This window comes from Microtus pennsylvanicus, chromosome 12 (assembly GCF_037038515.1).
Source record: "Microtus pennsylvanicus isolate mMicPen1 chromosome 12, mMicPen1.hap1, whole genome shotgun sequence".
Lineage (NCBI taxonomy): Eukaryota > Metazoa > Chordata > Mammalia > Rodentia > Cricetidae > Microtus > Microtus pennsylvanicus.
The window spans coordinates 30,828,186-30,842,481 of record NC_134590.1 but is presented as its reverse complement, the minus strand read 5'-3'; the positions used below and the strand labels follow the sequence as shown (position 1 = coordinate 30,842,481).

The following is a 14,296-nucleotide window of genomic DNA, read 5'->3' as shown; positions in this document are numbered from 1 at the left end:
TATCTCTGAATTGTAAAAGGACACTTAGTTGTTGATATGTTATCATATAGGTACCTGTATGTAATCATTCCTTTACTTTCTCAGACAGTTTGACTTTTGGAAGATGTGTGTGAGTGTGTGTGTGTGTGTGTACATAAAAAAAAATACTTCCATGTGTGGCAAATGTACAAATTTCATAGTACAAGCTTAGAATCTATATGTATAATGTCTTAATAAGGGTCATAAAATACAATAATATGAGTGACATCATATCCCATTCTTAGCCAGGAAGTCTGGGTATGATAAATAGTGTAGCAGTTCCAATGTTCTGGGTAAGTATCAATGTCATTCTAATAGAAAATCAACAGATTAAGGAGTCTGGGGATGAACTGAAACCATTTGGGTGGAAAAGAGTTCTCGTAATTCATATAAAAAAAATCATGCTGAGTAGTGGTGGTGCATGCCTTTAATCCCAACATTCAGGAGGCAGAGGCTGGTGGATCTCTATGAGTTCTCTGCCAGCCTGGTCTACAAGAGCTAGTCCCAGGACAGGCACCAAAACTACGCAAAGAAACCCTGTTTCAAAAAACAAAAACGAACAGCAAAAAAAAACAAAAAAAAAAAACAAAAAAAAACAAAAAAAAAAAAAACAACTCCTAGTGATCATCAAAAAAGAAGGGAAAAAGATTAAGAAAACCACTATAAACAAAAAAACTTTTTTATCCAATATCACAAGCTATCAGTCATCCATATTGGGATCAATATGGCATTGACCACTGGCATTGTGGTGTGGAAAGTCTTTCCACATGTGTTGCTTTCATTGGTTAATGAATAAATCTGCTTTTGGCCAATGGCTTAACAGAGTTAAGTCGGGTGGGAAATCTGAACAGAGATGTAGCTAGAGAGTAGGCAGAGTCATGGAGAAGCTATGCAGCCTCTGCAAGAGACAGATGCCTCCACCGAAAACATTGAAACCTTACCAGTAGGCCACTGCCTCGTGGTGATGCACAGAGTAACAGAGGTGGGTTAATTTAAGATGTAAGAGTTAGCTAGAAATATGATTAAGCTATTGACCAAACAATATTGCATTTAATACAGATTTCTGTGTGATTATTTTGGGAGTCTGGGTGGCCAAGAAATGAAGAAGCAGCCTCCATCTACAGCACTGGAAATGAAAAATACAATATTCTGAATCCAGAATCAGTCCTAGGCATGGCACATGGAAGCTGCTTCATAAGTGTGCATGGCCAGTATTGACATTATTAAAAATTATGATTGTCAATGGTCATAATTGTATGACTGGAATGATGAGTTTTATTTTTGCATATTCCAATAATAAAGGTGAGTAGAAGTGATATCAGTACAGTCTCATTAGTTAATTATAGTCAATAAGAAAAATGAATATGGATTATCATGTGGACAGTTTGTACCACTTAGCATATAATTGTAGACAATTGACTTAACTTGTGTGAAAGCTGAGAAGCATGAAGCTCTACATAAGTAGTATTTGGAAGGGAGAATTCATTTGTATTCTGCAAGGCCAGCAGAACATGAAGTGGTGATTTATAGCACATAAAACACACACACACACACACATTGTGCAGATGTGCTAAATACTTGTTCTCTTCTCTAGAAATGTAATTTTGAGCTTCTTCAGGTTTAGCCAGGCTTCTATGGCACTGTGAATATGCTCAAGAAACTAACTCTCTTCTGGTAAATACTTAATTTCTAGTTGCCAAGAGGCTAGAAAAAACTTTTTGAGATGCTTCTTATATTTTCATATTGGACACTGAGTATCATACACACTCACATGCATTCATTTTCTGAGTATTATGCCTTTGGCTATAAGCAATCTGATCTCACATGCATTTTCTTAGTTTTAAAAGGAAGTGACATGCAATGCTCTTACATAAGGCATCAGCACAGTACATGATTTTAAATGTTACTCATTGGTGACTTTGTATAAATCTTTAGATATTGTTTCTAAGCAGGGTTGACCTTAATATTCCCAACTGTTAAAATATTTTATAATCTAATTTTTTGCCTTATAATCCTTTATTCAGAAGTCAGAAAACTACATAAAGTATTTTGCTTTAGCAATAGTGTTCTTTGATAATAGAAGTGGGAAATGCTGAAGGAGCTAGTTAACCAGTCTCTAAGTTCCTTGAAATATGCAAATTATGTACCCATAACATGGCAAAGCAGGTTTCTTTTCTGTTTTGTTCCTTTTCTTTTTTGTTCACAGACGTGGACATATCGGGTTGATGGCTGGCTGTCATGCTGCAGGGGAAGATGTTTGCTGCAATTATGGATCCCTTGGTCCTCACATTTAGCTGCGCAACATCTGGCTTCCTAGCAGAAAATGCAAATGGAGTAATACATATGTCATCAGATGAACTTTGATGTAGACTTTAATTTAATTACATATCACACACACAGTTGTTCTTTGTTGTATACAAAGAAATATTGTGATTGAGTTCCTACTATGTTATTTCATCTGTTATCCATCTTTCCCATAAAGAAACAAAGACAAGTAGAAAATTTTATATAAGTGTTCTCAAAAATTCTTCAATGACCTGTTCAGCCATCATCAGAGAAGCTTCCTCCTGCAGCAGATAGGAACAAATATAGAGACCCATAGCCAAACAAGTGGTCTCCTTGCAACACACACCTTTAATCTAAGCACTCAGGAGGCAGAGGCAGGCAGATCTCTGTGAGTTCAAGGCCAGCCTGGGCTATAGAGTGAGTTCCAGGACAGGCTCCAAAGATACACAGAGAAACTCAGTCTTGAAAAATAAAACAACAAGAACAAAAATGTATCCAAAGGTGAGTAGACAGAAATCAATCTTGAAAACTGGGCAGGTTTATATGAAGTAAACCATAGCCTTGAATGTTCAGAAGACAATTCCCAGTAATAAAAATTTGAAGGCATATCTGAAGTAGAGTCAAATAGTGTGAGTACTATTAAGAGCACTCACCATATTAATAAAGTCAAATTAAGAGATAATATATTTCACCTCCACAAATTACCTACAGATTTTACTGTGAATTCAAATTGTACACTTACTTGCAATAAGCTTTTTCTTTTACAAATACATTACTGGGAACTGGATGAGGAAAGTTCAGATGATTCCTTTCAATATACAGTAATTACTAGAAAAACAGCATCAAGGGAGCAAGATTCTGTTACCCATGTATAGCTTCAAGACTGCACAAAGGAGGGTACAGATGTGCAAGACTTCCTAAATACAAGGGAATGTGAATCTCTCCTTTTCTGTCTCTGTCTCTGTCTCTCTCTCTCTCTTTCAGTAATGCATTCTAAAAAGCTGTTTTCCTACCCATCTTGTGACATCCATGAGAATGTCAAGAAAGTTCTCTGGCTTTTGCATTCATCCTTCATCTTGTCTTCCTTTGTACTCTACTCTTTGTACCTTGGTCTTGACTCTCAATCTCCTTCACACCTCATGCCTCTCATCACTTTTGACTCACCTGCCAGAGCTTCACAACATCATGACTTTGCATTAGCCTGGCTGGCACACTTGAACTTTAAGATCCAGTTTATTCTGGAGATTGGTGTTTATTATTATTTTAAAGGGATTTTTGTATATTTTATTTGAAATATTTATGTAGTATAGAAAAACTAATTATAGAGGTATCAAAAGTTATTAATTTAGATAACAGTTTACCACATAAGAGAAACATAAGAAATCTTTATATGTTGGGCTGGTGGAGTGCTTGACTAGAATGCTTGAGGCCCTGGGTTCAAATCCAAGAAAACTTCTTTCCCCTTAAAAAAAACTGAAAATAAAGGATGAAATTTTAGAACTCCATTGGAAGTTTTGAAAGGTTTTGTTGAGGTGTGATTTACATATACTGAAGTCCACATATCTGAAGTCATGGTTTGGTATATTCTAACACTTACATGAACATGCACATCCAGAAAACAGCCAACATGTTGAAGACAATGATGACTTCCAGCTCTGGATGTCTCCTTGTGCTTTTGTGTTTGTGTTTCTCCTTTCAGCCCTTGCATCCCCAAACACCTACTGCTTTGTAACATTTGGATCTGCTTGTTGGAGTTTCTGTCCTGCCCAGTTCCCACAGCCGGTAAGCCCCAAAGAAAATCACACATGATGTGGGAGTGTCATATCAATCTGTTGATTTCATTAGCTAAGCAATAAAGAAACTGCTAGGCCCATTGGATAGGCCCACCCTTAGGTGGGTGGAGTAAACAGAACAGAACGCTGGGAGGAAGAGGAAGTGAGGGCAGACTCCACAGCTCTGCTCTCCGGAGCAGACGCCTTCAGAGAGACGCCATGCTACCTGCTCCAGGGAAGACGCACACCATGCCCCAGCTCCGACCCAGGATGGACTTAGGCTAGAATCTTCCCGGTTGCAAAGCCAGACTGCACGGAACGCCGGAAGCTGCAAAGGAGGTTGGGTTGTCGGACATTCCACTGGTTTCTGGCCAATGTCTACCCTGAGCTGTATCCATCTGAGCACAGACCCAGGTTCTCTGGAAAGCTCCACAACACTGGACTCGGCTTCTGTGCAGACTGCCAAGCAGAAAGTGACATCCCGGGCTTCCCTATGACTTTAGCCCCTTGCAGTAACGACCGGCAACAACAGAACCTGAAGCACACCAGCAGGAAGGAGATTCTCTTCGGCAGCCCACAGCATCTGTGCTTCGATGTCAGACAAGAACAGGTGATTCTGCAGAACTGCATGGAGGAAGGCCCTGCTATTCATCAACAGCATTGGGACTTTCAGGAGGATGGAACGATCATTCACATCCTTTCTGGGAGATGCATGGAAGCTGGGGCTCAAGGAGACAGTAAGGATCTGCACTTGAGTCAGTGTGATGGTAAAAGCAGCCAGCTGTGGCGATTCGACCAGGTCCACCCTGTGGATGAACGATGAGTAACAGTGACAGAGAGCAAAGCAAATGATCAGCTTCACATTTCTGCTCCTGTGTGTTCTGAGCCTTCCATTGTGCCCAGGCTGCCGGTATAGGAGAGAAGAAAATGACATATATATATCCATGTGCCTCATGTCATTGATTGATAGCTGTATTTATAGAAGAAAAGCAATGGAGTCATTGTATTCATCTTCAGAAATGTTCATCATGAAATACAGGAGAGTCCTTTCTTGACCTACCAAACGTTTAACATTTGCTTTTATCCCTGACTGTGGAAGAGGCATAGACAATGTCTGACAGATCTTCCAGGAGACATCAAATGCAGTGGATAACTTTATCTGACCCCAAGTAACCTTTACTTGGATGGTGTGGTATATGTGGTCCAGTGTGAAAGTTAGAGTGAAGGGTGTTTAATGGTCTATGCTCCAAACCATTTAATTAGGCTTACTAGCATATATTTTCTCATTTATTGAGCTCTAGCTCAAGAGGAAGTGAAGAGAGAGAGGAGAGGGAAGTGGCCGCTTTTTTAAAGGGAGAGAGACCACGCCCCAAGGGGCTGGTATCTCAGCGGCGATAGGCTGGAGGAGTGAGAGGACCTCCCGCAACACACACAGAGGTCTACATTTATTATTATTATCTCTTATAACTTATATTAACCCATTATTCTTATCTATGTTAGCCACATGGCTCAGTACCTTTTTCAGTGGGGTAAGTCACATTCTGCTTCTTCCATAATCTGGGCAGGGCTAGGGAGGAATGGGCTTCCTCCTTCCCAAAATACTCCTGTTCTCATTGCCCCACCTCTACTTCCTGTCTGGTTGTCTCACCTATACTTCCTGCCTGGCTACTGGCCAATCAGCATTTATTTAAAACATAATTGACAGAATACAGAATTGTCCCACACCATTGCTTATGTCCCTAAGATGGACTCCCATTTTCTAGTGTGTCATATAAATAGGATCATACAATGCATATTCTTTGATACAGCTTTTCTTCTCAGTACAACTACTTGGAGACTCATTCGTGTTGCATTAACAGTGCTTTGTTTCTTTATATGAATGACCAATACTAAATAGATTGTACAGCTTGTTTATTTACTGGTTGGTACCAAATGGAAGTAGATGCAGAGATTCACAGTCAAATACTGGGCCAAGCTCCAGGAGTTCAGTTGAAGAAAGGCTTCAGAGATTTTATGAGCAAAGGGATGTCAAGATCAGAATGGGGAAACCCACAGAGACCACTGACCTGTGCTTATGGGAGCTCACAGACTCTGGATGGACAGCTAGGGAGCCAACATGGAACTGACCTAAGCCCTCTGCTCTGGGTGCCAGTTGTGTAGCTTGGCCTTTTGTGGGGTCCCCAGCAGTGGGATCATCGCCTGTCCCTGATTCATGAAATGTCTCTTTGGAACTTATTCCTTATGGTGGGATACCTTGTTCAGTCTTGATGCAGGGTGAGTAGAGGGGGAGGCAGGAAGCTTAGTCCTGCATCAATTGCTATGCCATTCTTTGCTGATTCCCATGGGAGTCCTTATCCCATCTTAATGGAAACGGGGAGGAGTGGCTGAGGAGGAATAGAAGGGAAATGGGGGGAGGGAGCAAGAGTAGAGGAGGGAGAAAAAACTGCAGTTGGTATGTAAAATAAATAAAAAATTTTGAATAATAAAAAGCAGTAACTTGATTTTTAGTAAACATAGTTAAACAGAACTGTATCTTTATTGGACCAGTGAAGTTTTCATGTATATTCTGTATGTTGAAAACGTCTCCATGAGGCACCCGGACAAAGCTGGAAATGTATATATTTTACACATAGGTTAAGTAGATAGCAAAACTTGTACTGAGGTCAGTGTTTTTGACTAGGACAATAATCTAGAGAAAAACATTACATATAACTTCAGGTTATAACATATGACTTCACTGCATAGGTATAACCTGTATGCAGTGTGGCTAATGACTGCCTCTAGATAATAATGTAATTTTGTAAAAAACAATTATTACTCAACATTTTTAGATTATTAAGTGCCTAAAGTGAGACACTGCCACAAGCCAATAAGCATAATGGTTCAAACTTCCTGCAAAAATATAAAGTATATAAGGCTGTAAATGACTACAAGAGTCTATAGCTCACTGTCTCTTAAGTTTCCTCTGCTGTGATGATCACTCCTTTTGTGCTGGAAGAATGTAAAATCATATATCTGTGCTGGCTGCAGTGTCAAAGCAAGATTACACTAGGGAAAGAATCAAGTCCTTGCTCTTTTGGAGCCGACAAAGACAATATCATCAATCTGACCCTTTTATAACCTCATTCTCCAAGCCTCGCTTCTCTCCTCTCTGATGGAGACCACCTATCATGTTTCTGCCCAATAAAGTGGCATGTGTTTTCAGAACATCTTGTTTTTCTCTTATTCATATTTTGACTTGGCATTTATAGCAGTTGGCTAGGGGGAAATGTCGGATTTGTCTGCAACAGACAGTCTAATTAAATTGGAAGGGAGGGACAGATGTACAAAGCTGCTGAACTGCTCATAATACAAAACATGGCAGCTTTACTTGGAAAAATCTGGCAAGATGGTGCCAGCAATTTCTGCTCGCTGAACCAGCTGAAGTATGTAATTATGTTACGATCTCTTATTTTAATTCTAATTTCACATACACTACTGCTGCATCTGAAAAGATCTGAGAAGCCCATTATTTTGGCTGTGATAAAAGAATGATGTACATATGACTCACAAATGCTGTAATTTTCATCTGAGTCAGATTTTTCAATATTAAAAATCCTAGTTTTCAAAATAAATATTGATGCATAGATTTTTTTAATCTTTTGAAATGTCCCTTATGTGATTCAAGTCAATCATAATTTTTCTTTGATTCATTTGATCTCCAACTGCTGTTTCTAATTTGCAAACCTGATGCAAAGCTTTATAAACATGGCCTCTTATAAACAGAAGCACAAACTGCCATATTTCAGATGCCAAATCCTCTCTGTCAAGCTTCTTACAATCCACCTGTCTACTGTAACATCATTCATCCACATTGTTATAAACACTCTTTCCATTTTGCTATTATGCAGAAATTTGCTGCCCTCATGTTGGTATATTTTATCTTAGCCACTCAAGATTTCAGAAGTCTACAGATCATCATCAACTTTCAACATGATAATTGTTTCAACATATTTAGCTAATATATGACACACACACATTCTAACTTTTAAAGAATAAGTTACAGGGCTTAGCATTTGGATATTCAAATTTTCCAGGAAATGATAACAGCAAAGCCATCTAAGTGATGACAGAAAAGACTCTAACAAAATAAATTTCAGAGGGAAGAGAGGGGAGAAAATACCATGCCCTTTCTATACTTTAAATACTAAAACTTGAATTATGATGGCAAAATCAACAACAAAGTCAAGAAATTGTGATCTGCAGATGACAGAGGAAATAATCAATGAGTACAGAAACAGACATTTCCAAGATGGGCTTCACATTAAGCATTATGACAGTTCAGAAGTTATTGGAGAAAACATCTATAACAGGCATGAAGAGGAGGAACATTTCCAAAGATATGGACTCTGATTTTTTTTAAAGAAAATGCTATATGTGATCTCACATGTATATATAAATATATATATATGTGCACATAATATATACTTATAAACATTTATATAAGTAAAATATATACATAAAGTTAAGGCATAATATTACTTTAGTTTAATTTTAACAAACAATAAATAGCACTACTTCAGGCAATTAATCAAAGAGAAAATAAAGAGTATTGAATGGTTTATATTTAACTGTCACTTAAATAAAGTGCATTTTATAAATTTGAACTATGTAAGTGGTTAAGATAGCAAGGATAAAGCAGAAGCCTTCACTATTTCAGGAAATCCCATTACAAGTGGCATTTTAAAATACAAATTAATACAAAGAACAAAGAGAGAAACACGCTAGAAGCTGAAAATGAAAGAAAATGGCAGTTGATTTAACACATCCAAGAATGCTGAGTCCTAATGTACACTGGAAAGAACACAGACTCTCCCAAATGACCCAATGCTTAACAGAACAAATGACTCAGGAACTGGCAATTTCAGACAAGATCAAAATCAAAGCAAAGCTTATCTTAAAATATAGAAGATAATATGAAAGCCTATTTAAATCCCGGAAGTTTCTTCCCCTCCACAGCTAAGAATTTGATACCTCACTTGCCACACACACACACACACACACACACACACACACACATTTGCAGATGACTGTGTTTCATAAACAGTAGAGCATAGATCTACATATCTCCTGGAACTAAAGTCTTCTGAATAATAAAGGAAATAATCAAGCAAAAAGATAACTTACAGGATGGGAAAAAAATCTTGACTATAAGTCAAGAAAAGCTTACTATTTTGAATACAGAAAAATACCAAAAAAAAAAAAAACCCTCATAGCACCAGGAAATGAAATAATTAAAATTGGACTGCAGATTCTTGTAAAAAAAATTCTAAAATGAAGGATATAAAATACTGTTCAATATTATTGTTTATCAAGAATGATATTATACCCCAGTCAAAATGGCTATCATTACACAATCAAAGAAAGAAAAAACCAAGGAGGATGTGAAGAAAGAGGGACCATTAATCACCATTGATGGAAGTGACAATCGACACAGTCACAATGGAAATCTATGTGAAGACTACTCAGAAATGGGAATAGAATTTCCATATACTTTAACAATTTATTTCACACTTGGAATATACCCAAAGGATATTGTATCATACTACTGAGATTCTTGCTCATCCATCTTTATTGTCACTTCAGTCACAATAGTAGGGAATGGAATCAGCCTAGATGTCCATCAGCTGATAAATAGATAATGACATTGTGGCTTTATATGTATACAGTGGAGATTTTCTGAAGGCTAATTAATGGAACAGGGAAAATTGTGCACAGTGAGGAAAGCACACAGGAAAGAGCAACACACAGGAAAGAGCAACACTACATGGTTTCTTTCGATGGTGAATCCAATAGATGTAAATATCTAATTTTGGATGTTCAATGATGAGTTCCTGTAGATCCAGATATCTAGAAGGAGGCCAAAGGGAGTGTAATGCCTCGGTGTAGTGTGGATAGTAGATTGCTGATAATATAATAGAAGAACGTGAGAACAAGGAGGTGGGAAGGTTTGGGTAAGAAGGGAGTGGGGTATAGCCTGAGATAGAGGAGCAACTCTTTATGGATAAACTATCTACTATCAATAGATTCATGGAAGGGAGACAGCATTGCCTTCAGTTATATATCCCATAGTAACACTACCATACTCCAGTGGATAGTCTTGCAAATGGGTTACACAACAAAACCAAATGAATCCAGAAAAAGGACAGGCTGGGAGGAGGCATGGCTAAAGGAAAGTGGAGGAGATGTCGAGGGCTGGGGATGAGCATAATCAGGATACATTATATACAATGAAATGGTCAACAAATTAACAAACAAACAAAATTTAAAAGGATTTTTCTGGTCAGAAAATGAAAATACTGAGAAAATTTAGTTGCTGAGTGCCTTGTGTTGTGATTTTAGAACTGTCTTAGACTGTTGGGAAGAGCGCTTCAGAGAGTCTGGTCAAACCTGCAGGAAATACTTGAGAGCAACTACAGTGAAAATGTGTTCCTTAGTGAGCGGTCCTGTAAGATTATTTACTAGAGAAGCTCACAGTCCTTTCCTTATTCCCAGAAATTAAACCTTCTCTTAAAGCATAAGCATGCAGTTCAATTAAGTACATATTTGAGGCATATTTTCAATACTGCCTCAATACAAATTGAATTAGTAGAGGAAAAGGAGATTAAAAATATCCACAAATTATTTTCAAAGAAATATAAGAAATAAGAGTAAAGTGGAGGATTGGAGAGATGAATCATTGGGTAAAACACTTGTTGCCAAGCCTGAAAACCTGAGTTCCATCTGTGAAATGCACATGATAAAAGGAGAGCGCTGAATCCCCAAATGTAGCTGCCTTAGATGCTATGACATGAGGAGGTTATGAAATGGGGGTAGGGAGGGTGCAAAATAGGACACACAAATCATGTATGTTTAGAAAAATAAGGCATTAACTGTGTCTTAGGGTTTCTATTGTTATGATAAAACAGCATGGCCAAAAGCAAGTTGAGAAGAAAAGGGTATATTTGCCTTACATTTCCACATTGCTGTTTATCACCTTTATCACCAAAGTAAATCAGGACAGGAACTCAGGTAGGGCAGGATCGTGGAGGCAGGAGCTGATGTAGAAGCCATAGAGGGGTCCTGCTTACTGGCTTTCTTCACATGGCTTGCTCAGCCTGCTTTTTTATATAACCCAGGACTAAAAGCCCAGAGGTCTCACCACCCACAAAATCTGGGCCCTCCCCCATCAGTCCCTAATTAAGAAAATGCTTTGCGGCTGGATCCCATGGAGGTATTTTCTCAACTGAAGATCCTTCCTCTTTGATGGCTCTATCTTATATCATGCTGGCATATAAAACAAGCCAGTGTAACCTGCAAGAAAACATTATCCAAGATTAAAAGAATATTCTGGCATAATAAATGGTTCATTTAGGGTGGCAGTCACAGAATAACCATATTTAAAATAATGTAAATATTAAATATTGATACTATCAAAATTGTGATTTGAGGACAATGACTAGGAAACAAACAGCGAAAATTTAAAAAATTAAGAATTTTGGGTATTTGCTCTGTAAACAGGAAGCAGGGGGCATTGGATGTGATGGTGTCTCTGGTACTTCAGACAGAAAATTGAAATTACTTTCTCTTTGGTAGTGCAAACTGCATAAAAACTTGCACCTCAGCTAGTATATAGAACTTCTAGCTGGCATTGATTGCTGAATTAGTACACTAGGCGCTACTTATTTGTTCCTTAAAAGGATGCACATACATTTCCAACAAAAGGTTCTCATCTTTCTGATCAGTTGCTTCTCCTAATTTGCATTACATATAGTCTCTAGGATTTAGGCTCTGAATCTTTGATTCACAGGCATCCTTCAGCTCTTTCCTAAAAATGGACTACAGTTTAGTACTTAAACTAATTTTAAGTATGAACTCCACCTTGAAACTTGTGGTGCTAGTAGGTTTTATGAGCAGAATCTTTGGACAGGCTTAACAACTAAGATAAACTCTGGGGGGGCTCAAAAACACACCACTGGTAACTTAGATTACACATGAAAAAATAACCCTGCACCTTTTGCAACAACAACAACAAAAAAGACAAAGCTATTACCTAACTCAGTGAAGATAAAGTAATCTCAGAATCATAACTCTGGCTTTTAATTTAAATCTCATAGAATTTGAATCAAAAGATAAACCTTAAGAAGAAAGGCAAATATAGAATGATGATGAAAAAAAAACTGTACAAGTTGGAAAAGAATTAGAATAAACACAAGGTTTACTGGTTGTCAGGACAGAAGGGATCTACACAGATAACTATGATACTCACCACAGCCACAGATAATGTGTGGCTGCATCCTGATTGCTCTGATCTGAGGTTTGTGGAAACTTACCAAATAACCATGTGGTTTTCTTCCACGTTTAACTGGTTACTGTTTTACTTCAAATGCTATGTTAACACAGAGAAACAATGACAAGTATTTAAAGGACACATTGCTAAGGATTAACAATCATAGTTCTAATTATAACAAGGCACATAAGTGGTTGTTTTTTGCATCTAGATCCAAAATGATGTGTCAATAAAGGATTCATTATGATATACTACATTTGAATCAATTCATCATTTATGCAATGTGTCACTGTGCAATAATAAAAAAAGGCATTTATTTGGCAAAATTCTGAATAGTATTTTTCCTCCCGTATTCTTGGAATGGAAATCAAACAGCATACTGAGACAAAAATGAAAAGGGTACTTAGACTGCCATCTAGTACACATTTTTCTGTATAGCATAATTTCCAAAACTGTGAATAACATCTTTAGCTTTAGATAGGAAAAAAAAACCGGAAAAAACAAAAAAACCTGTGCTTAATTGCAGTTGCTGTTTTTACTGAAAGTTGAAGATAGACTGTACTTTTCACTTACTGGCCAGATTGTTCTCCTAACTATGAATTTATCTCCATTCTAACTGCTTTTCAGTTCAATAGCACCTCACTTACCTAGTATAGGTTTGAAAATTTAATCTACTAGGGATTTTAATAAAAATCTTCATTTAAATATTCACATCAGTCAGTTAATATTTTTCTGCCAAATATTTACAAAGATTTAAGCCAGAAGGTGAATCGGCATCCACCCTGTTTTGTAAAAGTCACACGTCCCAAGAGGCTGAAGATTTGGAAGGCACCCAAATATTGTGTTTGAAGTGAACAAAACAAAGCAATCTGTCAAAACTAGACTGAGCACCTTTAAAATTGGAACTAACACTGGGTCAATAAATGTCCTAACCTGGCCTCAGTTAATAGTAAGTTAGAACCCTGAGGCCATTGAAGAAGAAACCTGAATCTCTGGTCCTTTCACACAGCTCTTGGCTCCTGCAGAAAATGGAACATTAAACTGCCCTCCAGAGAATAAAATCTTGACTAAGGTGTGAACAACCAATTTCAGGTCATTTTAATCCCAGTCAATTCAACTTAATTGCATATATTTTTTATTGTGTTCCTACATCTCAAGAATTGATAATACAATGATATACACATCGCCAAATATGAGCCTTTCACAAAATGGTACTGTATTGATACTTCGAAAGAGTAACAGACTAAATAATGACATAGTGGAAAAAATCCATTTTTGGAGGTTTCTATGGGAGAGTGGACAATTGCCAAGTGATGTGTTCTTCCCCGAGAAAGACGTCCCTCCAACTCTCATCATTACTTAGTTGCCTCTAGTTCTTTATGTAGGGTTGAAGTCTCCCTTGTGAGCTTCTCAATGTCTGTTTTGCCATTTCTATTGGTTTTTTCCCCCTCATTCAGCACATGTTAAGGCATGTTAGTGAGATTTTATGGATGTAGCTTCTGACATTCTTGGGAGAGAAAATCACACAGCAAACTCCCAAATCTTCTGGTTCTTTCTATCTTTCTGTCCCCTCTTCTACAAAGTTTTGTGAACCTTGCATATGGGAGTTGTATTGTAGAAGCATCAACTTTTGTGCTCCACAACTTTATCTTTTAATTGGTTGTGGTTTTCTGTAATGGTCTCAGTATGCTGCAAAAAGAAGCTTCCTTGATGAGGGGTGAGGATTATAATCAAAGCCTTAGTTTGCTTATGCCACTTAGAAATACAGAAATTAATGAACAAGTCTTCCATTCAGTGAGTTAAAGTCTGTTTTTCAATTTTCCTCATTAGAAATAAGTACTATTTCTGTTAATATATGAAGTAGTAGGTTTCATTTCGAACTGGTTTGAACTGGTCTGAACTGCTTTGAACC

The 14,296-nt window shown here is 37.6% G+C and overlaps 1 pseudogene; it reads left to right on the top strand.

Annotated features, from left to right (window-relative positions):
• The first annotated feature begins 907 nt into the window (after positions 1-907).
• LOC142832370 (polypeptide N-acetylgalactosaminyltransferase 15 pseudogene) lies at positions 908-5,383 on the top strand (annotated as a pseudogene).
• The last annotated feature ends 8,913 nt before the right edge of the window (positions 5,384-14,296 follow it).